This window comes from Mytilus trossulus, chromosome 5, assembly GCF_036588685.1.
Source record: "Mytilus trossulus isolate FHL-02 chromosome 5, PNRI_Mtr1.1.1.hap1, whole genome shotgun sequence".
Taxonomy (NCBI): domain Eukaryota; kingdom Metazoa; phylum Mollusca; class Bivalvia; order Mytilida; family Mytilidae; genus Mytilus; species Mytilus trossulus.
In genome coordinates this window covers 45,797,794-45,822,703 of record NC_086377.1, presented here as the reverse complement: position 1 = coordinate 45,822,703, position 24,910 = coordinate 45,797,794, and the positions used below count along the sequence as shown (strand labels likewise).

Sequence of the window (24,910 nt, the reverse complement as noted above, 5' to 3'; positions counted from 1 at the left end):
ATGAAGGACTGTTTTGTCATGTAATTTTCCAAATACGGATGTTAGGACAATAGCTCTGTAACTATTCGGATTACTCTTGTCTTTGTTATTTCCTTTATATAACGGAATAATTATGCCATGTCGATATAGTAATGGAATGTATTCGCATTTAAGTATAATATTAAAAATATAACAAATCCATTTCAACAAGGTATTACCACCGTATATTATATGTTCGTTGCATACATAGTCCGGTCCTGGAGCCTTACCACATTTTAAAGTTTTAATTTGCTCATATATTTCATCTTCAGTGTAGGGCACATCGAAAAAAGCATTAAACGGTTTGCTAATTTGACTGCTATATTCACGAATTTTTTCTGTGACATCCATATAAAAAGATTGATCAAAATTGTCATTTTCGTGTTCATTAGGAGTATACAAATCGCTAAAATAAGTACTCCACAACTTGCAAATATCCCCGTTATTAGTAGCTGTATTTCCATCATAGTTCAAACAAGTTGCTGGCGATTTTTGTTGTCTATGCTTTCGCACTACACGATAAAATTGTCCTATGTCCATTTCGGCTGCTTTTTGCACATCAGCAAATTTTTCAGATTCCCACAATCGCTCTGCATTACGTTTATGCTTTCGAAATTCTCTTTTCTGATCTTTATACTGTTTATAAAAAATATTGTCGTTGTTTCGTGTTTGTCCCATTGACAGCCACGTTTTACGAGCTTGTCGTTGCTTATTATGGTAATAATCTAAGCTGTTACTTTTCCAGTACGGTTTTAGATAGTGTCTAAATTTTCCAGTGGGAATACAAGAATTTGCAGCGATATGCACAACATTTACAATATTTGAGTTTATATGTTCTATGTAATTTTCGTTTATTTCACACGAGTTCAAAGGTAAAACTTCAAAATTTAGTAATTTGTCTAGTTCTGTTTGATAATATTTCTTCTCCCATTCATCACATCTCGACCACATTAGAACTTTACGATAAAGATGAAATTTATTTGATGTATTACATAGCAAATTCATATCTAAGAAAATCAAAATAGGATAATGATCTGAAACATTAAATGGACAGTCATTTCTGACTTCTAAATTTGTAAAGCCATTACAAAAGAATTCTGGAATGAAAATATAATCAATCATAGTTTTACGTGTCATATCTTTAGACCTAAATGTAAAATCAGGGCCTTTACGACCGGACATCAATGGAACAGGAGATAAATTATTTTTTGTAATGAAGTCTATGACATTTTTTGATTTACTACTTAAACTTGTTACTGCAATATCAGTATTAAAATCACCACCTATTACAGTTACACAATCAACTGACATTCTATCATAAATACTACACACAGTTTGAAAATATTGTAAATACTCTTCAGCTGAATGATTTGTTGATGGTAGTAAAGTACCTATGATACATAAACTTTCATAACCATGCTTGGATAATTTGACAGCACAAATTCTGTCATTATCAAAAATTAAATTAGAAGTCTTAAAACCAAATGTTTTCCTTACAAGAATAGCTACTCCACCAGAGCCTCTGTTTGAATTTACTGAACTAGAGCTAAAGCATGAAAATACTCGAAAATCATTTGCTAACTCATATAAAAATGTAATATTAGTTCTATTTAACCAGTGCTCTGTTACAATACATATATCAGAGTCTTTAAGCAAGTTTTCGAAATATGAGGTGCCATACATAGCGCCTCTCATATTCCATGTTGTTATTCGTAACAACATGAGAAAAATAAAATATACAATATATAACAGATTGAACATGAATGTTATTGATGTTTGTTTTGTGGGATATAGTCTCGCCAGTAAACGCCTTCTGGCCAAAAGAAGTCATCGTTTTCTACTGCAGCAAAGTCCCTCTCGTTGATGTTAGCACGAAGAGTATATGTTGCAATGTCTTTGTATTGTCGTTTTATTAGCAGTTTTACAAAAGTTATATTAACCCCTTTACTTGACGCAAAGTTTCTAATTGCAGTATCAACTAGTTCGAAAGGTTTATCAGCAGTTACATTGTAAAGTACGATTCTTCTGGAACGTTTCCTTACAACACCACGAAATACACTTGTATCTCCGTTTGTGACTCGAGTTTGTATTTGTTGAATCTGTTCTGTAGAAACTGGTCTTTCCACTGTATTTGGTCGTGCGTATGCATGCACGTAAGTGTTTTTTGTCATTGTGTTTTCCTGATTATATACATGATCCCTGTTTGCGCTATTTATACTGTTGTTTTCGTAATGTAAACTTTGATGATTATCAAGTTCAGAGTTAGCGGTTTTCGTCTGTGAATGTATTTTTTCATCAGCACTTCGATTTAAAGCCTCACTATAAGACATTGAATTTTTTCCAAGTGTTTTACATTTACCATCTATTGATTCTAGTCGGTTAACTATTTTATTGAAAATATTTTGTCTTTGTTCGTCAATCGTGCGTATCTTATCTTCTTGGTCTTTTAAATCTTGAGATTGTAGTTTGATTTCTGACCTTAGGCGAGTTACTTTTTCTTTTTCATCATACAATTCTGTTTTTAATAAATACATTTGTCTATCTTTTTCATGAACCACATTAGCAAGCCGCTTGATCTCACACTCGAAATTCTCATTTATTGTGTCGATTTTATCGTTTAATGTTTTAAGTTTTTCATTGAAACTTTGTTTGATTTCGAGAAGTGTTGCAAGTATATATGAATTGCCTTGGGTGCTTGTTTCACGGTTTGTCATTTTGTTGAGAACCTCATGTACACTGTTATCGCCAGTATCGAAATGTGCATTCGTATTCCGTCTGCCTCGAGAAATTAAAGGTTTTAGTTCATTACTTGTGAGATTGCCCTCAAGAAAGTTAAATAAGGTGTAAATGTCATCAGAAAGCTTTTCTTCGATTGACGGTCCGTTTTCACGGTGAGTGCGTTCGATGAGTCTAGATTCTAATAGTACATGTTCCTTTTTCTTTGTTAATTCAAAAAGGGAGCTTCTGATAGGTTTTAAATCATCTGTGTCAGTATTTTGTAATAATTCGCTTTTAAAATTATATCTATCTAATTGACCAAACTTTGTCTGGATAATTCTATACATGTCGTCATCATTGAATTGACTATCGGTTATTGATTGTGTTAAATTAATGTTATTTATATCATTTTGAATTTCGATTTCATCTGCAAATAAGTCATCATTGCCTTGAATATCTTCATGATTGACCGTTATATCTGTCGTATTTGACGAAGTACTCATTATTTACACCTTTGTACATATAAAACTACAGTATATAATGTGAGTACATTTCAACCTTCACTATCATTGTTAAGTATTGAAAACATATGCAATCATCAAAAGTCTTTTCGGAGTCACATTTTACATATTTCAGCTGATATTAATATTCCGGAGAGACACTTGTACTAATTCATGAAAGAATAAATTGATGAAATGCTTTTAAATCACAGTTTTTTGCAGTTTTTCACTCACCGATATAATCACCGACTAGCTTTCTAAGGGCACATAACTGTGTAAGAAAGGTAGACAGGGTAAGCTTTGAAAAGATTTACTTTGATGCAGACTCACACCTATCATATGTTGACACAAACATGGTTTAAGCACAGTGATCAAACAGTCGATACCTGCTTAAATGTAGCTTAAATTAAGCTTGTTATAGTAAGTCCGATGTGGTCTAGTGGTTAGGATTTCTGGTTTTCACCCAGACGGCCCGGGTTCGATTCCCGGCATCGGAGCTTTAGTTTTTGATCATCTTTATCACATTACTGTTGTTGTAATACATGTCATGAGGAAAGAAAAAGTTACAGATGAGAAGTGTATTTAGTTTAGACTTTTCTGACTTTCAACTGACATGATAGGAAATAGTTACATCATTTGATATTCCTACATTTGTAAAAGGAAATTTTCAAAAAGACTGTAGTAGTTGTTTGAATGTTGTAACCTATCCCCACAATTAATTTCAAACAACTGTCCATTATTGTTAAGTATTGAAACTATAAAACTGTGCTATCCTCACTCTACATTGCCAGTTGGTACTTTAGAAAGTGACAAAGATAAGAAAAAAGAAATGCATCGGCCGGGAATCGAACCCGGGCCGCCCGCGTGGCAGGCGAGCATTCTACCACTGAACCACCGATGCTTATAACACAGTATGTCTAACTAGATCATATAAGGACAGTACATGATTACCACGTGTTACATGGTATGTATGATAGATGGCATGTTTATTATTCAACATTGTCGGTACAACGTGTAGAAACACGAAAAACATGTCTGACAAGAGACAAACGATGTGCATTTGGTACTTACTCAATTGCCAATCTGCGACATAATCTCGTGATTCAAATGCTATGCTTAGTGTATATGCCGTCGGTTTCGCGTCAGTAATCAGTTAATTGAAACCGCTTCACAATGGAAATCTAGATGTAAAAAGGGGGAGTGGTTGACTAATCCATTTCGGTAAATGAACATTAATTACGGCCACTGTAATAAAGTATTTAGTGTTGGCGATTTTGCCGACAAACTACCTGCATGTACATTACCATTGCATTATTTCTTTATTTTTTTTAAGATCGAACGAAATACACTTTCAGAACATTACTGCTATATGTTTGTGTAAGAAAGGTAGACAGGGTAAGCTTTGAAAAGATTTACTTTGATGCAGACTCACACCTATCATATGTTGACACAAACATGGTTTAAGCACAGTGATCAAACAGTCGATACCTGCTTATATGTAGCTTAAATTAAGCTTGTTATAGTAAGTCCGATGTGGTCTAGTGGTTAGGATTTCTGGTTTTCACCCACACGGCCCGGGTTCGATTCCCGGCATCGGAGCTTTAGTTTTTGATCATCTTTATCACATTACTGTTGTTGTAATACATGTCATGAGGAAAGAAAAGGTTACAGATGAGAAGTGTATTTAGTTTAGACTTTTCTGACTTTCAACTGACATGATAGGAAATAGTTACATCATTTGATATTCCTACATTTGTAAAAGGAAATTTTCAAAAAGACTGTAGTAGTTGTTTGAATGTTGTAACCTATCCCCACAATTAATTTCAAACAACTGTCCATTATTGTTAAGTATTGAAACTATAAAACTGTGCTATCCTCACTCTACATTGCCAGTTGGTACTTTAGAAAGTGACAAAGATAAGAAAAAAGAAATGCATCGGCCGGGAATCGAACCCTGGCCGCCCGCGTGGCAGGCGAGCATTCTACCACTGAACCACCGATGCTTATAACACAGTATGTCTAACTAGATCATATAAGGACAGTACATGATTACCACGTGTTACATGGTATGTATGATAGATGGCATGTTTATTATTCAACATTGTCGGTACAACGTGTAGAAACACGAAAAACATGTCTGACAAGAGACAAACGATGTGCATTTGGTACTTACTCAATTGCCAATCTGCGACATAATCTCGTGATTCAAATGCTATGCTTAGTGTATATGCCGTCGGTTTCGCGTCAGTAATCAGTAGATGTAAAAAGGGGGAGTGGTTGACTAATCCATTTCGGTAAATGAACATTAATTACGGCCACTGTAATAAAGTATTTAGTGTTGGCGATTTTGCCGACAAACTACCTGCATGTACATTACCATTGCATTATTTCTTTATTTTTTTAAGATCGAACGAAATACACTTTCAGAACATTACTGCTATATGTTTGTGTAAGAAAGGTAGACAGGGTTAGCTTTGAAAAGATTTACTTTGATGCAGACTCACACCTATCATATGTTGACACAAACATGGTTTAAGCACAGTGATCAAACAGTCGATACCTGCTTATATGTAGCTTAAATTAAGCTTGTTATAGTAAGTCCGATGTGGTCTAGTGGTTAGGATTTCTGGTTTTCACCCAGACGGCCCGGGTTCGATTCCCGGCATCGGAGCTTTAGTTTTTGATCATCTTTATCACATTACTGTTGTTGTAATACATGTCATGAGGAAAGAAAAAGTTACAGATGAGAAGTGTATTTAGTTTAGACTTTTCCGACTTTCAACTGACATGATAGGAAATAGTTACATCATTTGATATTCCTACATTTGTAAAAGGAAATTTTCAAAAAGACTGTAGTAGTTGTTTGAATGTTGTAACCTATCCCCACAATTAATTTCAAACAACTGTCCATTATTGTTAAGTATTGAAACTATAAAACTGTGCTATCCTCACTCTACATTGCCAGTTGGTACTTTAGAAAGTGACAAAGATAAGAAAAAAGAAATGCATCGGCCGGGAATCGAACCCGGGCCGCCCGCGTGGCAGGCGAGCATTCTACCACTGAACCACCGATGCTTATAACACAGTATGTCTAACTAGATCATATAAGGACAGTACATGATTACCACGTGTTACATGGTATGTATGATAGATGGCATGTTTATTATTCAACATTGTCGGTACAACGTGTAGAAACACGAAAAACATGTCTGACAAGAGACAAACGATGTGCATTTGGTACTTACTCAATTGCCAATCTGCGACATAATCTCGTGATTCAAATGCTATGCTTAGTGTATATGCCGTCGGTTTCGCGTCAGTAATCAGTTAATTGAAACCGCTTCACAATGGAAATCTAGATGTAAAAAGGGGGAGTGGTTGACTAATCCATTTCGGTAAATGAACATTAATTACGGCCACTGTAATAAAGTATTTAGTGTTGGCGATTTTGCCGACAAACTACCTGCATGTACATTACCATTGCATTATTTCTTTATTTTTTTAAGATCGAACGAAATACACTTTCAGAACATTACTGCTATATGTTTGTGTAAGAAAGGTAGACAGGGTTAGCTTTGAAAAGATTTACTTTGATGCAGACTCACACCTATCATATGTTGACACAAACATGGTTTAAGCACAGTGATCAAACAGTCGATACCTGCTTATATGTAGCTTAAATTAAGCTTGTTATAGTAAGTCCGATGTGGTCTAGTGGTTAGGATTTCTGGTTTTCACCCAGACGGCCCGGGTTCGATTCCCGGCATCGGAGCTTTAGTTTTTGATCATCTTTATCACATTACTGTTGTTGTAATACATGTCATGAGGAAAGAAAAAGTTACAGATGAGAAGTGTATTTAGTTTAGACTTTTCCGACTTTCAACTGACATGATAGGAAATAGTTACATCATTTGATATTCCTACATTTGTAAAAGGAAATTTTCAAAAAGACTGTAGTAGTTGTTTGAATGTTGTAACCTATCCCCACAATTAATTTCAAACAACTGTCCATTATTGTTAAGTATTGAAACTATAAAACTGTGCTATCCTCACTCTACATTGCCAGTTGGTACTTTAGAAAGTGACAAAGATAAGAAAAAAGAAATGCATCGGCCGGGAATCGAACCCGGGCCGCCCGCGTGGCAGGCGAGCATTCTACCACTGAACCACCGATGCTTATAACACAGTATGTCTAACTAGATCATATAAGGACAGTACATGATTACCACGTGTTACATGGTATGTATGATAGATGGCATGTTTATTATTCAACATTGTCGGTACAACGTGTAGAAACACGAAAAACATGTCTGACAAGAGACAAACGATGTGCATTTGGTACTTACTCAATTGCCAATCTGCGACATAATCTCGTGATTCAAATGCTATGCTTAGTGTATATGCCGTCGGTTTCGCGTCAGTAATCAGTTAATTGAAACCGCTTCACAATGGAAATCTAGATGTAAAAAGGGGGAGTGGTTGACTAATCCATTTCGGTAAATGAACATTAATTACGGCCACTGTAATAAAGTATTTAGTGTTGGCGATTTTGCCGACAAACTACCTGCATGTACATTACCATTGCATTATTTCTTTATTTTTTTAAGATCGAACGAAATACACTTTCAGAACATTACTGCTATATGTTTGTGTAAGAAAGGTAGACAGGGTTAGCTTTGAAAAGATTTACTTTGATGCAGACTCACACCTATCATATGTTGACACAAACATGGTTTAAGCACAGTGATCAAACAGTCGATACCTGCTTATATGTAGCTTAAATTAAGCTTGTTATAGTAAGTCCGATGTGGTCTAGTGGTTAGGATTTCTGGTTTTCACCCAGACGGCCCGGGTTCGATTCCCGGCATCGGAGCTTTAGTTTTTGATCATCTTTATCACATTACTGTTGTTGTAATACATGTCATGAGGAAAGAAAAAGTTACAGATGAGAAGTGTATTTAGTTTAGACTTTTCCGACTTTCAACTGACATGATAGGAAATAGTTACATCATTTGATATTCCTACATTTGTAAAAGGAAATTTTCAAAAAGACTGTAGTAGTTGTTTGAATGTTGTAACCTATCCCCACAATTAATTTCAAACAACTGTCCATTATTGTTAAGTATTGAAACTATAAAACTGTGCTATCCTCACTCTACATTGCCAGTTGGTACTTTAGAAAGTGACAAAGATAAGAAAAAAGAAATGCATCGGCCGGGAATCGAACCCGGGCCGCCCGCGTGGCAGGCGAGCATTCTACCACTGAACCACCGATGCTTATAACACAGTATGTCTAACTAGATCATATAAGGACAGTACATGATTACCACGTGTTACATGGTATGTATGATAGATGGCATGTTTATTATTCAACATTGTCGGTACAACGTGTAGAAACACGAAAAACATGTCTGACAAGAGACAAACGATGTGCATTTGGTACTTACTCAATTGCCAATCTGCGACATAATCTCGTGATTCAAATGCTATGCTTAGTGTATATGCCGTCGGTTTCGCGTCAGTAATCAGTTAATTGAAACCGCTTCACAATGGAAATCTAGATGTAAAAAGGGGGAGTGGTTGACTAATCCATTTCGGTAAATGAACATTAATTACGGCCACTGTAATAAAGTATTTAGTGTTGGCGATTTTGCCGACAAACTACCTGCATGTACATTACCATTGCATTATTTCTATATTTTTTTAAGATCGAACGAAATACACTTTCAGAACATTACTGCTATATGTTTGTGTAAGAAAGGTAGACAGGGTTAGCTTTGAAAAGATTTACTTTGATGCAGACTCACACCTATCATATGTTGACACAAACATGGTTTAAGCACAGTGATCAAACAGTCGATACCTGCTTATATGTAGCTTAAATTAAGCTTGTTATAGTAAGTCCGATGTGGTCTAGTGGTTAGGATTTCTGGTTTTCACCCAGACGGCCCGGGTTCGATTCCCGGCATCGGAGCTTTAGTTTTTGATCATCTTTATCACATTACTGTTGTTGTAATACATGTCATGAGGAAAGAAAAAGTTACAGATGAGAAGTGTATTTAGTTTAGACTTTTCCGACTTTCAACTGACATGATAGGAAATAGTTACATCATTTGATATTCCTACATTTGTAAAAGGAAATTTTCAAAAAGACTGTAGTAGTTGTTTGAATGTTGTAACCTATCCCCACAATTAATTTCAAACAACTGTCCATTATTGTTAAGTATTGAAACTATAAAACTGTGCTATCCTCACTCTACATTGCCAGTTGGTACTTTAGAAAGTGACAAAGATAAGAAAAAAGAAATGCATCGGCCGGGAATCGAACCCGGGCCGCCCGCGTGGCAGGCGAGCATTCTACCACTGAACCACCGATGCTTATAACACAGTATGTCTAACTAGATCATATAAGGACAGTACATGATTACCACGTGTTACATGGTATGTATGATAGATGGCATGTTTATTATTCAACATTGTCGGTACAACGTGTAGAAACACGAAAAACATGTCTGACAAGAGACAAACGATGTGCATTTGGTACTTACTCAATTGCCAATCTGCGACATAATCTCGTGATTCAAATGCTATGCTTAGTGTATATGCCGTCGGTTTCGCGTCAGTAATCAGTTAATTGAAACCGCTTCACAATGGAAATCTAGATGTAAAAAGGGGGAGTGGTTGACTAATCCATTTCGGTAAATGAACATTAATTACGGCCACTGTAATAAAGTATTTAGTGTTGGCGATTTTGCCGACAAACTACCTGCATGTACATTACCATTGCATTATTTCTTTATTTTTTTAAGATCGAACGAAATACACTTTCAGAACATTACTGCTATATGTTTGTGTAAGAAAGGTAGACAGGGTTAGCTTTGAAAAGATTTACTTTGATGCAGACTCACACCTATCATATGTTGACACAAACATGGTTTAAGCACAGTGATCAAACAGTCGATACCTGCTTATATGTAGCTTAAATTAAGCTTGTTATAGTAAGTCCGATGTGGTCTAGTGGTTAGGATTTCTGGTTTTCACCCAGACGGCCCGGGTTCGATTCCCGGCATCGGAGCTTTAGTTTTTGATCATCTTTATCACATTACTGTTGTTGTAATACATGTCATGAGGAAAGAAAAAGTTACAGATGAGAAGTGTATTTAGTTTAGACTTTTCCGACTTTCAACTGACATGATAGGAAATAGTTACATCATTTGATATTCCTACATTTGTAAAAGGAAATTTTCAAAAAGACTGTAGTAGTTGTTTGAATGTTGTAACCTATCCCCACAATTAATTTCAAACAACTGTCCATTATTGTTAAGTATTGAAACTATAAAACTGTGCTATCCTCACTCTACATTGCCAGTTGGTACTTTAGAAAGTGACAAAGATAAGAAAAAAGAAATGCATCGGCCGGGAATCGAACCCGGGCCGCCCGCGTGGCAGGCGAGCATTCTACCACTGAACCACCGATGCTTATAACACAGTATGTCTAACTAGATCATATAAGGACAGTACATGATTACCACGTGTTACATGGTATGTATGATATATGGCATGTTTATTATTCAACATTGTCGGTACAACGTGTAGAAACACGAAAAACATGTCTGACAAGAGACAAACGATGTGCATTTGGTACTTACTCAATTGCCAATCTGCGACATAATCTCGTGATTCAAATGCTATGCTTAGTGTATATGCCGTCGGTTTCGCGTCAGTAATCAGTTAATTGAAACCGCTTCACAATGGAAATCTAGATGTAAAAAGGGGGAGTGGTTGACTAATCCATTTCGGTAAATGAACATTAATTACGGCCACTGTAATAAAGTATTTAGTGTTGGCGATTTTGCCGACAAACTACCTGCATGTACATTACCATTGCATTATTTCTTTATTTTTTTAAGATCGAACGAAATACACTTTCAGAACATTACTGCTATATGTTTGTGTAAGAAAGGTAGACAGGGTTAGCTTTGAAAAGATTTACTTTGATGCAGACTCACACCTATCATATGTTGACACAAACATGGTTTAAGCACAGTGATCAAACAGTCGATACCTGCTTATATGTAGCTTAAATTAAGCTTGTTATAGTAAGTCCGATGTGGTCTAGTGGTTAGGATTTCTGGTTTTTAGACTTCCGGTTGACCTATGGAAGAGTAAACAGGTGTTTATATCGAGAGAGTCAATCTAATTCAAAAACTGTGTTTTTCCAAGTCATCGTATATGTGAATTTGTATATTTTGTGTCAGAATGTGATAATATACCTTAATATCGTTTGATTTTTTCAACTTTTTTGTTGAAAAAGACTTTGTTTTGTCACCCAGGATGGGTGACAAAACGTACCCTTTGGATGACAATTATTCAAAGGAACAAACTGTTCGTGTGAATGTTGGCAGTACTAAAGTGATTACCCCAGAATTAGTGATAGATGAAATTGAAAAGAAATGTGGTGTAGGATCCGTGTTAGCGTGTGTTCCCAAGAATGATAACAATTATGAAGTAGTAATGCGGGAAAGGAGAAATGTAGGAGAAATATCAGGAGACGGTTTATTTATACAAGGTAAATCCATTAGTGTAAATGAACTAGTATCAGTATTTAGAATTGTGTCAATTTTCAATATGAGCATGTACGTAACAGATGAAGAAATAATTGATAGATTTGATAGAATGGGTGTTGAAATAGTAACTGACATTAGGAAAAGAAAAATGAGCAGTAGATCGAATGTATATGATGGTACTAGGGTTTTTAAAGTAAAATTACCACCTACACTTGCCTCAATACCGTATTCTATGAAATTTACAGTTAGCGGGAAGGAAACAGCATATTATAGGGTTATTCATAATGACCAGGTCAAAGTTTGTTCGGGTTGTTATAGTGCTGAACATTTATACAAAGATTGTCCAGAATTTAAATGTTTTAAATGTGGTCAACAAGGACATATTAGTAAAAACTGTTTAGAGAATAAATGTAAGAGTTGCCTAAGGCCATACAGTGATTGCGATTGTTTAACGAGAAAGCGTTATTTCGGAGAAGGATTTGGTCATATACCCGAAGGAAAAAGAAAAACACCTTGGGGCAGAGTTTCTGACAACAAAAGAAAATATCAAGAAATTATCACCAGTAGTGAAGAAAACAATACAGAATTAAAAGAAAGTGAAAATGACTTGATTAGTGGGAATACGTCAGATGTTGGTCCCTCAGTCATAAGTTCGGAACAGGGAACCAGTGATGATGTGAAAAAGTCAAAGGTGGTAAAAGTTGTTGCAGATGTACACACAAGTGATATCATGTGTGATGATATAGAAGCTAATGGTGAGGATTGGAATGAAGATGACGTTAAAGGAAATGGTAATGGTAATGGAGATGGAACAATTGGTGATGGTATTGGTAATGGAGATGAAGATGATGATGATGAATATACAGACGCTGATGAAGCCATGGTAGATGATGTAACAGATACCGTTGATAACGCGTCCGAAAATGGTGAAAAGACAAAGATCGCGACTGACAATAGTGAGCAGACAAAGATCGCGACCGACAATGGTGTAAAGACAAAGATCGCGACCGAGATGACGATTAAAGACAGTGAGCAGATTTCAGAAGGACATAATGTAACTGTTAGTAGCAATATTAATAAATGTAATGTATTGTTAAGTACAAATGAAATTATGAATGAAAATGTTTCATGTGAAACAAATGTTAATGATGAGAAAATTAGTAACATCCCCTCTCTGGAACAAAAATGCAGCCAGGGAGGAGATGATGGTGTATTTGGTGAATTAGATGAAATAAGTATGGACACTGACCCATTGACTGATGAAGAAAGTGAGTGGGCTAGTGTAGAAGACAAATGCAAAAATATTTTAAAAAAAAATGCAAGACGAAAGTCATTGAAAGTTAAGGTTAATGTAAAGGCTGCTATGTTGGCACATCAAAAAAAAAAATAGAAACAAATAAAAATGGATTGTAAATATTATATAATATTCAATATATTTTATATAGTAATGGCTATATGTAATGTTATAAGTCTTAATTGTAACGGACTTTGTGATAGCAATAAGATGAATTGTATTTTTTCATTGTGTAATGAAAGATTTTATGATATTATATGTTTACAAGAAACATTTTGGAATGATTTGTTTGTAGAAAGAATTAAAAGAGATAAAACTATTTGGGATGGAGATATTTTTTATAGTAATAGTGGTAATAACCGTCAAGGTGTTGCTATTCTTGTTAGTAAGAAATTAAAAAACATTTTTTTAGAAGTGGAAAATGATAATGGAAGATTTATTCATATAAAAGGGACAATTAATGATAAATTAATTGACATTTATAATATATATGCACCAAATAATGTAAATGAAAGATATGAGTTTTTCTTAAAGTGTAAACAAAAAATTAGTAAAGGAAAATATGTATTAGTTGCTGGAGATTTTAATACTACATTATCAAGTTTGGATAAGAGTGGTAAAACCATGCATTGTAATGATAAGGCTGTAAAATCCTTATGTAATTTTATGCAAGAAAAAGATTTATATGATATTTGGAGAAATAGAAATGTTAATACAAAAGTTTTTTCTAGAAAACAGGTTGTACAAGGGTTTTTAACCCAAAGCAGAATAGACTATTTTCTAGTGTCATTAGATTTAAAATCATGTATTAAGAATATTCATTATAAGGATACTAGTTTTAGTGATCATAGTATCGTCAGCATGAAGATAGATTTTTGTAATGTAGAAAGAGGTCCAGGTGTGTGGGTTTTTAATAATTCATTTTTACAAGATGAGTTATTTATTGATAAAATGAAGAGATTATTTGCAAATGAAATTGGGTCAGATTTTTATGTGTCAAATCCCTTAATTTGGTGGGATAATTTAAAATTTACAATTAAAAGATTAAGCCAAATTTATGGCAAAGAAAAGCAAAAAGATTTAAACAGGGAATATTATAAATTGCAGAATAAAATTCAAGAATTATCAGTAAAATCTGCAAATGGTATTCAGATAAACAGTGAACAATTTTTAGAATTGCAAACGCAATTAGAAGATATTGAAACATACAAATGTCAAGGTGCAATTTTAAGATCAAAGTCACAGTGGGCTTTAGAAAGTGATAGAAATACTGCATATTTTTTGAAATTAGAAAAGTATCGACAGAATAAGAATGTGATAAGTGAAATAAAAGATTGTGATGGGAAAATTGTTACAGAAACAAATGATTTACTTGATGTTATACATGATTATTATAAACATTTGTTTTCTTGTGTTAGTATTGATATGCATTCAGTTAATGAATTATTGAATAATGTTAATGTAAAAATTGATGATGAAGATGTAGAAATGTGTGATGATGAAATTAGTATTGATGAAATTGAAAAATCCTTAAAAGGTATGAAAAAAGGGAAAACACCTGGACCAGATGGTATAACTGCAGAATTTTATTTGTATTTTTTCAATGAATTAAAGCATGTATTACTCTATATTTATCAAAGTATTGAGGAAAATGAAGAATTATCTAGATCTATGAGATATGGGAATATAAATATAATTTTTAAAAACAAAGGTGATCAATCAGATTTGAAAAACTTTAGGCCAATTAGCTTGTTGAATGTTGACTACAAAATACTTGCCAGAGTAATGGCAAATAGATTTAAGTATGTACTACCAAAAGTTATTTCACCAAATCAAAGCTGTTGTATTCTAGGAAAAGATATATCTGATACAGTTGTTAGTGTTAGGGATTTTATGGATTTAGTAGAAATGGATGATATAGAATGTTATTTATTAAAATTAGATCAAGAAAAAGCATTTGACAGAGCTGGACACGAGTATCTTTTTGCAGTTTTGGATAAATTTGGATTTGGTAATAAATTCAAAAAATGGATAAAAATATTTTACACCAACATTTTTAGTTCAGTTAAATGTAATGGATTTTTGACTCCATACTTTAGATTGAAAAACTCTGTCAAACAGGGATGTCCCATTTCGGCTCTGTTATATGTTTTGTTAGCAGAACCATTGAGTATTGCTATTAAGAAAAATTGTGAGATAAGAGGTGTTGTAATACCAAATACAAATGTTGAAGAAAAGGTTTTTGTACATGCTGACGATACAACTTTGACCTTAGTGGACAAAAATTCAGTTAGTGAAACATTTAGGGTACTAGAATTGTACGAAAAAGCATCGGGTGCAAAATTGAATAAAGAAAAATCAGAAGTTTTAGCACTTGGAAAAGGGAAAATTTGTTCAAATGATTTAAAAATTTGGAAAATAAAAGAATGTGATGAAGTCTTACAGTTATTAGGAATATGGGTGGGAAAAAATAAAACATTATGTGAAAAATTGAATTGGGAAGGTAAAGTACAATCAATTACAAAACTCCTGAATTTTTGGAAAATGAGGCATTTAACTCTTCATGGAAGAGTAAGTGTTATTAGTGCCTTACTTATGAGTAAACTGTGGTATACATTAATGGTTGTAAATATACCTGAAAAGTATTGCATACTTATAAAAAAGAAATGTTTAGAATTTTTATGGAATAATAAACCTCCTCTTGTAGCATATGAGGTTATTATCAATAAAGTAGTTGACGGAGGATTGAATTTTCCTGATATTATGCAGAAAATGTATGCTTTTAGATTAAAATATTTGAGTAGACTGTTGGATGAAAACTATTGTGCTATATGGAAACAAACTTGTCTTTATTTTTTTTCTAAGTTTGAAAATATGAATCTTGGAATTGAAATTTTATTCTGTGATCTCCGAAATAGAAAAATAGATGCATTACCAGAATTTTATCAAAGTCTGATTTTGTCATGGCAAAGTATTTGTGAAAATGTAGATATTGAAGTTAATTCAGAAAATGTTTTTGATATTCCGCTTTTTCTAAATCCAAATATTACAAATGGTAATAAAATGTTATATCTTAAGACATTTATTGAAGCAGGTGTATGTAAAATAAAAGATATCGCATATGAATGTAAACCAGGTTTCTTGAAAGAAAGTTATATTCAAGAGATTGTATTAGAAAAATTTCCGGAAGTTTCGGAAAATAAAATGTTACATGCAGTTAGAAATGTGTTAGAAACAATACCTGATGAGTATAAAGTGCTAGTTGAAGCAAATGTGCATGTTAGTAAAACTCCTATGTTAAAACCCATGATTAAAGATGGCGTCCAAATTTGTTCACTTCCATCCACGACGAATTTTTATTATCGAATGCTTGTATCAAAGCTTTCTAGAGAACCTAAATCTGTATCACGATGGCGTTTGATGTACGCAGATTTTGACCTAAGAAAGATCCAGAAAATCATGAATTTTTCTTTTTTACAAAGCGATTGTCGCGAGGTGGCATTTAAAGTTTTTCACCGTATTATATTTACAAAAGAAAGGCTATTTAAATGCCGTATTACAAAGGACTCACTTTGTCCTATTTGCTCAACTCTACCTGAGAATTTAAATCACCTGATTTTAGAGTGTACGATGTTAACTCGCTTCAATGATTTTGTAAAGAATTTTTTACACAATATTTTGTATAAGAGTTCGGGCAGTTATATAAATGACCTTAGTTTTGAGTTCATGTGTATGTTTGGTTTGACAAAACAAAATAAATATATTAATTACTATTTTGTAAATAGTGTATTAGCAATAAGAAGATTTTGTATTGTAAAAAGACGAAATATTGCAATGTTAGAAAATAAGATTATAGACATAGAACAATACTTTAAGTCTACTCTTGTTAAAAATGTGAACTATGCTTATGAACATTATAAACGCAACAATGCGCTACAATTATTTGAAAAGTATTATAATGAAAATAATCCAGTATTAATTATTAGAGACAATCAAATTCAAATTGATTTCTAGTGTGATAATTATCATGTGATGTTAATTGTGAATATATTACATATGATTGAAGTTGTAATCTTACAAGCTTATATTGTGATAATGTGAATTTTCAGGAGTATAGCCTGATTATTCTTTTTATATGTATTATCTGAATAAAATTTTATCAAGAGAAAAAAAAAAGGATTTCTGGTTTTCACCCAGACGGCCCGGGTTCGATTCCCGGCATCGGAGCTTTAGTTTTTGATCATCTTTATCACATTACTGTTGTTGTAATACATGTCATGAGGAAAGAAAAAGTTACAGATGAGAAGTGTATTTAGTTTAGACTTTTCCGACTTTCAACTGACATGATAGGAAATAGTTACATCATTTGATATTCCTACATTTGTAAAAGGAAATTTTCAAAAAGACTGTAGTAGTTGTTTGAATGTTGTAACCTATCCCCACAATTAATTTCAAACAACTGTCCATTATTGTTAAGTATTGAAACTATAAAACTGTGCTATCCTCACTCTACATTGCCAGTTGGTACTTTAGAAAGTGACAAAGATAAGAAAAAAGAAATGCATCGGCCGGGAATCGAACCCGGGCCGCCCGCGTGGCAGGCGAGCATTCTACCACTGAACCACCGATGCTTATAACACAGTATGTCTAACTAGATCATATAAGGACAGTACATGATTACCACGTGTTACATGGTATGTATGATAGATGGCATGTTTATTATTCAACATTGTCGGTACAACGTGTAGAAACACGAAAAACATGTCTGACAAGAGACAAACGATGTGCATTTGGTACTTACTCAATTGCCAATCTGCGACATAATCTCGTGATTCAAATGCTATGCTTAGTGTATATGCCGTCGGTTTCGCGTCAGTAATCAGTTAATTGAAACCGCTTCACAATGGAAATCTAGATGTAAAAAGGGGGAGTGGTTGACTAATCCATTTCGGTAAATGAACATTAATTACGGCCACTGTAATAAAGTATTTAGTGTTGGCGATTTTGCCGACAAACTACCTGCATGTACATTACCATTGCATTATTTCTTTATTTTTTTAAGATCGAACGAAATACACTTTCAGAACATTACTGCTATATGTTTGTGTAAGAAAGGTAGACAGGGTTAGCTTTGAAAAGATTTACTTTGATGCAGACTCACACCTATCATATGTTGACACAAACATGGTTTAAGCACAGTGATCAAACAGTCGATACCTGCTTATATGTAGCTTAAATTAAGCTTGTTATAGTAAGTCCGATGTGGTCTAGTGGTTAGGATTTCTGGTTTTCACCCAGACGGCCCGGGTTCGATTCCCGGCATCGGAGCTTTAGTTTTTGATCATCTTTATCACATTACTGTTGTTGTAATACATGTCATGAGGAAAGAAAAAGTTACAGATGAGAAGTGTATTTAGTTTAGACTTTTCCGACTTTCAACTGACATGATAGGAAATAGTTACATCATTTGATATTCCTACATTTGTAAAAGGAAATTTTCAAAAAGACTGTAGTAGTTGTTTGAATGTTGTAACCTATCCCCACAATTAATTTCAAACAACTGTCCATTATTGTTAAGTATTGAAACTATAAAACTGTGCTATCCTCACTCTACATTGCCAGTTGGTACTTTAGAAAGTGACAAAGATAAGAAAAAAGAAATGCATCGGCCGGGAATCGAACCCGGGCCGCCCGCGTGGCAGGCGAGCATTCTACCACTGAACCACCGATGCTTATAACACAGTATGTCTAACTAGATCATATAAGGACAGTACATGATTACCACGTGTTACATGGTATGTATGATAGATGGCATGTTTATTATTCAACATTGTCGGTACAACGTGTAGAAACACGAAAAACATGTCTGACAAGAGACAAACGATGTGCATTTGGTACTTACTCAATTGCCAATCTGCGACATAATCTCGTGATTCAAATGCTATGCTTAGTGTATATGCCGTCGGTTTCGCGTCAGTAATCAGTTAATTGAAACCGCTTCACAATGGAAATCTAGATGTAAAAAGGGGGAGTGGTTGACTAATCCATTTCGGTAAATGAACATTAATTACGGCCACTGTAATAAAGTATTTAGTGTTGGCGATTTTGCCGACAAACTACCTGCATGTACATTACCATTGCATTATTTCTTTATTTTTTTAAGATCGAACGAAATACACTTTCAGAACATTACTGCTATATGTTTGTGTAAGAAAGGTAGACAGGGTTAGCATTGAAAAGATTTACTTTGATGCAGACTCACACCTATCATATGTTGACACAAACATGGTTTAAGCACAGTGATCAAACAGTCGATACCTGCTTATATGTAGCTTAAATTAAGCTTGTTATAGTAAGTCCGATGTGGTCTAGTGGTTAGGATTTCTGGTTTTCACCCAGACGGCCCGGGTTCGATTCCCGGCATCGGAGCTTTAGTTTTTGATCATCTTTATCACATTACTGTTGTTGTAATACATGTCATGAGGAAAGAAAAAGTTACAGATGAGAAGTGTATTTAGTTTAGACTTTTCTGACTTTCAACTGACATGATAGGAAATAGTTACATCATTTGATATTCCTACATTTGTAAAAGGAAATTTTCAAAAAGACTGTAGTAGTTGTTTGAATGTTGTAACCTATCCCCACAATTAATTTCAAACAACTGTCCATTATTGTTAAGTATTGAAACTATAAAACTGTGCTATCCTCACTCTACATTGCCAGTTGGTACTTTAGAAAGTGACAAAGATAAGAAAAAAGAAATGCATCGGCCGGGAATCGAACCCGGGCCGCCCGCGTGGCAGGCGAGCATTCTACCACTGAACCACCGATGCTTATAACACAGTATGTCTAACTAGATCATATAAGGACAGTACATGATTACCACGTGTTACATGGTATGTATGATAGATGGCATGTTTATTATTCAACATTGTCGGTACAACGTGTAGAAACACGAAAAACATGTCTGACAAGAGACAAACGATGTGCATTTGGTACTTACTCAATTGCCAATCTGCGACATAATCTCGTGATTCAAATGCTATGCTTAGTGTATATGCCGTCGGTTTCGCGTCAGTAATCAGTTAATTGAAACCGCTTCACAATGGAAATCTAGATGTAAAAAGGGGGAGTGGTTGACTAATCCATTTCGGTAAATGAACATTAATTACGGCCACTGTAATAAAGTATTTAGTGTTGGCGATTTTGCCGACAAACTACCTGCATGTACATTACCATTGCATTATTTCTTTATTTTTTTTAAGATCGAACGAAATACACTTTCAGAACATTACTGCTATATGTTTGTGTAAGAAAGGTAGACAGGGTAAGCTTTGAAAAGATTTACTTTGATGCAGACTCACACCTATCATATGTTGACACAAACATGGTTTAAGCACAGTGATCAAACAGTCGATACCTGCTTATATGTAGCTTAAATTAAGCTTGTTATAGTAAGTCCGATGTGGTCTAGTGGTTAGGATTTCTGGTTTTCACCCAGACGGCCCGGGTTCGATTCCCGGCATCGGAGCTTTAGTTTTTGATCATCTTTATCACATTACTGTTGTTGTAATACATGTCATGAGGAAAGAAAAAGTTACAGATGAGAAGTGTATTTAGTTTAGACTTTTCCGACTTTCAACTGACATGATAGGAAATAGTTACATCATTTGATATTCCTACATTTGTAAAAGGAAATTTTCAAAAAGACTGTAGTAGTTGTTTGAATGTTGTAACCTATCCCCACAATTAATTTCAAACAACTGTCCATTATTGTTAAGTATTGAAACTATAAAACTGTGCTATCCTCACTCTACATTGCCAGTTGGTACTTTAGAAAGTGACAAAGATAAGAAAAAAGAAATGCATCGGCCGGGAATCGAACCCGGGCCGCCCGCGTGGCAGGCGAGCATTCTACCACTGAACCACTGATGCTTATAACACAGTATGTCTAACTAGATCATATAAGGACAGTACATGATTACCACGTGTTACATGGTATGTATGATAGATGGCATGTTTATTATTCAACATTGTCGGTACAACGTGTAGAAACACGAAAAACATGTCTGACAAGAGACAAACGATGTGCATTTGGTACTTACTCAATTGCCAATCTGCGACATAATCTCGTGATTCAAATGCTATGCTTAGTGTATATGCCGTCGGTTTCGCGTCAGTAATCAGTTAATTGAAACCGCTTCACAATGGAAATCTAGATGTAAAAAGGGGGAGTGGTTGACTAATCCATTTCGGTAAATGAACATTAATAACGGCCACTGTAATAAAGTATTTAGTGTTGGCGATTTTGCCGACAAACTACCTGCATGTACATTACCATTGCATTATTTCTATATTTTTTTAAGATCGAACGAAATACACTTTCAGAACATTACTGCTATATGTTTGTGTAAGAAAGGTAGACAGGGTTAGCTTTGAAAAGATTTACTTTGATGCAGACTCACACCTATCATATGTTGACACAAACATGGTTTAAGCACAGTGATCAAACAGTCGATACCTGCTTATATGTAGCTTAAATTAAGCTTGTTATAGTAAGTCCGATGTGGTCTAGTGGTTAGGATTTCTGGTTTTCACCCAGACGGCCCGGGTTCGATTCCCGGCATCGGAGCTTTAGTTTTTGATCATCTTTATCACATTACTGTTGTTGTAATACATGTCATGAGGAAAGAAAAAGTTACAGATGAGAAGTGTATTTAGTTTAGACTTTTCCGACTTTCAACTGACATGATAGGAAATAGTTACATCATTTGATATTCCTACATTTGTAAAAGGAAATTTTCAAAAAGACTGTAGTAGTTGTTTGAATGTTGTAACCTATCCCCACAATTAATTTCAAACAACTGTCCATTATTGTTAAGTATTGAAACTATAAAACTGTGCTATCCTCACTCTACATTGCCAGTTGGTACTTTAGAAAGTGACAAAGATAAGAAAAAAGAAATGCATCGGCCGGGAATCGAACCCGGGCCGCCCGCGTGGCAGGCGAGCATTCTACCACTGAACCACCGATGCTTATAACACAGTATGTCTAACTAGATCATATAAGGACAGTACATGATTACCACGTGTTACATGGTATGTATGATAGATGGCATGTTTATTATTCAACATTGTCGGTACAACGTGTAGAAACACGAAAAACATGTCTGACAAGAGACAAACGATGTGCATTTGGTACTTACTCAATTGCCAATCTGCGACATAATCTCGTGATTCAAATGCTATGCTTAGTGTATATGCCGTCGGTTTCGCGTCAGTAATCAGTTAATTGAAACCGCTTCACAATGGAAATCTAGATGTAAAAAGGGGGAGTGGTTGACTAATCCATTTCGGTAAATGAACATTAATTACGGCCACTGTAATAAAGTATTTAGTGTTGGCGATTTTGCCGACAAACTACCTGCATGTACATTACCATTGCATTATTTCTTTATTTTTTTAAGATCGAACGAAATACACTTTCAGAACATTACTGCTATATGTTTGTGTAAGAAAGGTAGACAGGGTTAGCTTTGAAAAGATTTACTTTGATGCAGACTCACACCTATCATATGTTGACACAAACATGGTTTAAGCACAGTGATCAAATAGTCGATACCTGCTTATATGTAGCTTAAATTAAGCTTGTTATAGTAAGTCCGATGTGGTCTAGTGGTTAGGATTTCTGGTTTTCACCCAGACGGCCCGGGTTCGATTCCCGGCATCGGAGCTTTAGTTTTTGATCATCTTTATCACATTACTGTTGTTGTAATACATGTCATGAGGAAAGAAAAAGTTACAGATGAGAAGTGTATTTAGTTTAGACTTTTCCGACTTTCAACTGACATGATAGGAAATAGTTACATCATTTGATATTCCTACATTTGTAAAAGGAAATTTTCAAAAAGACTGTAGTAGTTGTTTGAATGTTGTAACCTATCCCCACAATTAATTTCAAACAACTGTCCATTATTGTTAAGTATTGAAACTATAAAACTGTGCTATCCTCACTCTACATTGCCAGTTGGTACTTTAGAAAGTGACAAAGATAAGAAAAAAGAAATGCATCGGCCGGGAATCGAACCCGGGCCGCCCGCGTGGCAGGCGAGCATTCTACCACTGAACCACCGATGCTTATAACACAGTATGTCTAACTAGATCATATAAGGACAGTACATGATTACCACGTGTTACATGGTATGTATGATAGATGGCATGTTTATTATTCAACATTGTCGGTACAACGTGTAGAAACACGAAAAACATGTCTGACAAGAGACAAACGATGTGCATTTGGTACTTACTCAATTGCCAATCTGCGACATAATCTCGTGATTCAAATGCTATGCTTAGTGTATATGCCGTCGGTTTCGCGTCAGTAATCAGTTAATTGAAACCGCTTCACAATGGAAATCTAGATGTAAAAAGGGGGAGTGGTTGACTAATCCATTTCGGTAAATGAACATTAATTACGGCCACTGTAATAAAGTATTTAGTGTTGGCGATTTTGCCGACAAACTACCTGCATGTACATTACCATTGCATTATTTCTATATTTTTTTAAGATCGAACGAAATACACTTTCAGAACATTACTGCTATATGTTTGTGTAAGAAAGGTAGACAGGGTTAGCTTTGAAAAGATTTACTTTGATGCAGACTCACACCTATCATATGTTGACACAAACATGGTTTAAGCACAGTGATCAAACAGTCGATACCTGCTTATATGTAGCTTAAATTAAGCTTGTTATAGTAAGTCCGATGTGGTCTAGTGGTTAGGATTTCTGGTTTTCACCCAGACGGCCCGGGTTCGATTCCCGGCATCGGAGCTTTAGTTTTTGATCATCTTTATCACATTACTGTTGTTGTATTATTTTCATGTCATGAGGAAAGAAAAAGTTACAGATGAGAAGTGTATTTAGTTTAGACTTTTCCGACTTTCAACTGACATGATAGGAAATAGTTACATCATTTGATATTCCTACATTTGTAAAAGGAAATTTTCAAAAAGACTGTAGTAGTTGTTTGAATGTTGTAACCTATCCCCACAATTAATTTCAAACAACTGTCCATTATTGTTAAGTATTGAAACTATAAAACTGTGCTATCCTCACTCTACATTGCCAGTTGGTACTTTAGAAAGTGACAAAGATAAGAAAAAAGAAATGCATCGGCCGGGAATCGAACCCGGGCCGCCCGCGTGGCAGGCGAGCATTCTACCACTGAACCACCGATGCTTATAACACAGTATGTTTAACTAGATCATATAAGGACAGTACATGATTACCACGTGTTACATGGTATGTATGATAGATGGCATGTTTATTATTCAACATTGTCGGTACAACGTGTAGAAACACGAAAAACATGTCTGACAAGAGACAAACGATGTGCATTTGGTACTTACTCAATTGCCAATCTGCGATATAATCTCGTGATTCAAATGCTATGCTTAGTGTATATGCCGTCGGTTTCGCGTCAGTAATCAGTTAATTGAAACCGCTTCACAATGGAAATCTAGATGTAAAAAGGGGGAGTGGTTGACTAATCCATTTCGGTAAATGAACATTAATTACGGCCACTGTAATAAAGTATTTAGTGTTGGCGATTTTGCCGACAAACTACCTGCATGTACATTACCATTGCATTATTTCTTTATTTTTTTAAGATCGAACGAAATACACTTTCAGAACATTACTGCTATATGTTTGTGTAAGAAAGGTAGACAGGGTTAGCTTTGAAAAGATTTACTTTGATGCAGACTCACACCTATCATATGTTGACACAAACATGGTTTAAGCACAGTGA

The 24,910-nt window shown here is 34.8% G+C and overlaps 24 non-coding genes across 24 annotated transcripts; 12 read left to right on the top strand and 12 right to left on the bottom strand.

The window, feature by feature from the left end:
• Positions 1–3,661: 3,661 nt before the first annotated feature.
• Trnae-uuc (transfer RNA glutamic acid (anticodon UUC)) lies at positions 3,662–3,733 on the top strand. Its single transcript has one exon. It is a non-coding gene; the product is annotated as a tRNA-Glu (tRNA).
• A 333-nt stretch (positions 3,734–4,066) lies between these two features.
• On the bottom strand, positions 4,067–4,137 carry Trnag-gcc (transfer RNA glycine (anticodon GCC)). Its single transcript has one exon. It is a non-coding gene; the product is annotated as a tRNA-Gly (tRNA).
• Positions 4,138–5,835: 1,698 nt separating this feature from the next.
• Trnae-uuc (transfer RNA glutamic acid (anticodon UUC)) lies at positions 5,836–5,907 on the top strand. Its single transcript has one exon. It is a non-coding gene; the product is annotated as a tRNA-Glu (tRNA).
• Positions 5,908–6,240: 333 nt separating this feature from the next.
• Positions 6,241–6,311, bottom strand: Trnag-gcc (transfer RNA glycine (anticodon GCC)). Its single transcript has one exon. It is a non-coding gene; the product is annotated as a tRNA-Gly (tRNA).
• Positions 6,312–6,936: 625 nt separating this feature from the next.
• On the top strand, positions 6,937–7,008 carry Trnae-uuc (transfer RNA glutamic acid (anticodon UUC)). The gene has a single exon. It is a non-coding gene; the product is annotated as a tRNA-Glu (tRNA).
• Positions 7,009–7,341: 333 nt separating this feature from the next.
• On the bottom strand, positions 7,342–7,412 carry Trnag-gcc (transfer RNA glycine (anticodon GCC)). Its single transcript has one exon. It is a non-coding gene; the product is annotated as a tRNA-Gly (tRNA).
• Positions 7,413–8,037: 625 nt separating this feature from the next.
• On the top strand, positions 8,038–8,109 carry Trnae-uuc (transfer RNA glutamic acid (anticodon UUC)). The gene has a single exon. It is a non-coding gene; the product is annotated as a tRNA-Glu (tRNA).
• Positions 8,110–8,442: 333 nt separating this feature from the next.
• Trnag-gcc (transfer RNA glycine (anticodon GCC)) lies at positions 8,443–8,513 on the bottom strand. The gene has a single exon. It is a non-coding gene; the product is annotated as a tRNA-Gly (tRNA).
• Positions 8,514–9,138: 625 nt separating this feature from the next.
• On the top strand, positions 9,139–9,210 carry Trnae-uuc (transfer RNA glutamic acid (anticodon UUC)). Its single transcript has one exon. It is a non-coding gene; the product is annotated as a tRNA-Glu (tRNA).
• Positions 9,211–9,543: 333 nt separating this feature from the next.
• On the bottom strand, positions 9,544–9,614 carry Trnag-gcc (transfer RNA glycine (anticodon GCC)). The gene has a single exon. It is a non-coding gene; the product is annotated as a tRNA-Gly (tRNA).
• Positions 9,615–10,239: 625 nt separating this feature from the next.
• Trnae-uuc (transfer RNA glutamic acid (anticodon UUC)) lies at positions 10,240–10,311 on the top strand. Its single transcript has one exon. It is a non-coding gene; the product is annotated as a tRNA-Glu (tRNA).
• Positions 10,312–10,644: 333 nt separating this feature from the next.
• On the bottom strand, positions 10,645–10,715 carry Trnag-gcc (transfer RNA glycine (anticodon GCC)). The gene has a single exon. It is a non-coding gene; the product is annotated as a tRNA-Gly (tRNA).
• A 6,942-nt stretch (positions 10,716–17,657) lies between these two features.
• On the bottom strand, positions 17,658–17,728 carry Trnag-gcc (transfer RNA glycine (anticodon GCC)). The gene has a single exon. It is a non-coding gene; the product is annotated as a tRNA-Gly (tRNA).
• Positions 17,729–18,353: 625 nt separating this feature from the next.
• On the top strand, positions 18,354–18,425 carry Trnae-uuc (transfer RNA glutamic acid (anticodon UUC)). Its single transcript has one exon. It is a non-coding gene; the product is annotated as a tRNA-Glu (tRNA).
• A 333-nt stretch (positions 18,426–18,758) lies between these two features.
• Positions 18,759–18,829, bottom strand: Trnag-gcc (transfer RNA glycine (anticodon GCC)). Its single transcript has one exon. It is a non-coding gene; the product is annotated as a tRNA-Gly (tRNA).
• Positions 18,830–19,454: 625 nt separating this feature from the next.
• Trnae-uuc (transfer RNA glutamic acid (anticodon UUC)) lies at positions 19,455–19,526 on the top strand. The gene has a single exon. It is a non-coding gene; the product is annotated as a tRNA-Glu (tRNA).
• Positions 19,527–19,859: 333 nt separating this feature from the next.
• Positions 19,860–19,930, bottom strand: Trnag-gcc (transfer RNA glycine (anticodon GCC)). Its single transcript has one exon. It is a non-coding gene; the product is annotated as a tRNA-Gly (tRNA).
• Positions 19,931–20,556: 626 nt separating this feature from the next.
• On the top strand, positions 20,557–20,628 carry Trnae-uuc (transfer RNA glutamic acid (anticodon UUC)). The gene has a single exon. It is a non-coding gene; the product is annotated as a tRNA-Glu (tRNA).
• Positions 20,629–21,657: 1,029 nt separating this feature from the next.
• Trnae-uuc (transfer RNA glutamic acid (anticodon UUC)) lies at positions 21,658–21,729 on the top strand. Its single transcript has one exon. It is a non-coding gene; the product is annotated as a tRNA-Glu (tRNA).
• A 333-nt stretch (positions 21,730–22,062) lies between these two features.
• Trnag-gcc (transfer RNA glycine (anticodon GCC)) lies at positions 22,063–22,133 on the bottom strand. The gene has a single exon. It is a non-coding gene; the product is annotated as a tRNA-Gly (tRNA).
• Positions 22,134–22,758: 625 nt separating this feature from the next.
• Trnae-uuc (transfer RNA glutamic acid (anticodon UUC)) lies at positions 22,759–22,830 on the top strand. Its single transcript has one exon. It is a non-coding gene; the product is annotated as a tRNA-Glu (tRNA).
• A 333-nt stretch (positions 22,831–23,163) lies between these two features.
• On the bottom strand, positions 23,164–23,234 carry Trnag-gcc (transfer RNA glycine (anticodon GCC)). The gene has a single exon. It is a non-coding gene; the product is annotated as a tRNA-Gly (tRNA).
• A 625-nt stretch (positions 23,235–23,859) lies between these two features.
• On the top strand, positions 23,860–23,931 carry Trnae-uuc (transfer RNA glutamic acid (anticodon UUC)). The gene has a single exon. It is a non-coding gene; the product is annotated as a tRNA-Glu (tRNA).
• Positions 23,932–24,268: 337 nt separating this feature from the next.
• Trnag-gcc (transfer RNA glycine (anticodon GCC)) lies at positions 24,269–24,339 on the bottom strand. The gene has a single exon. It is a non-coding gene; the product is annotated as a tRNA-Gly (tRNA).
• Positions 24,340–24,910: the final 571 nt, after the last annotated feature.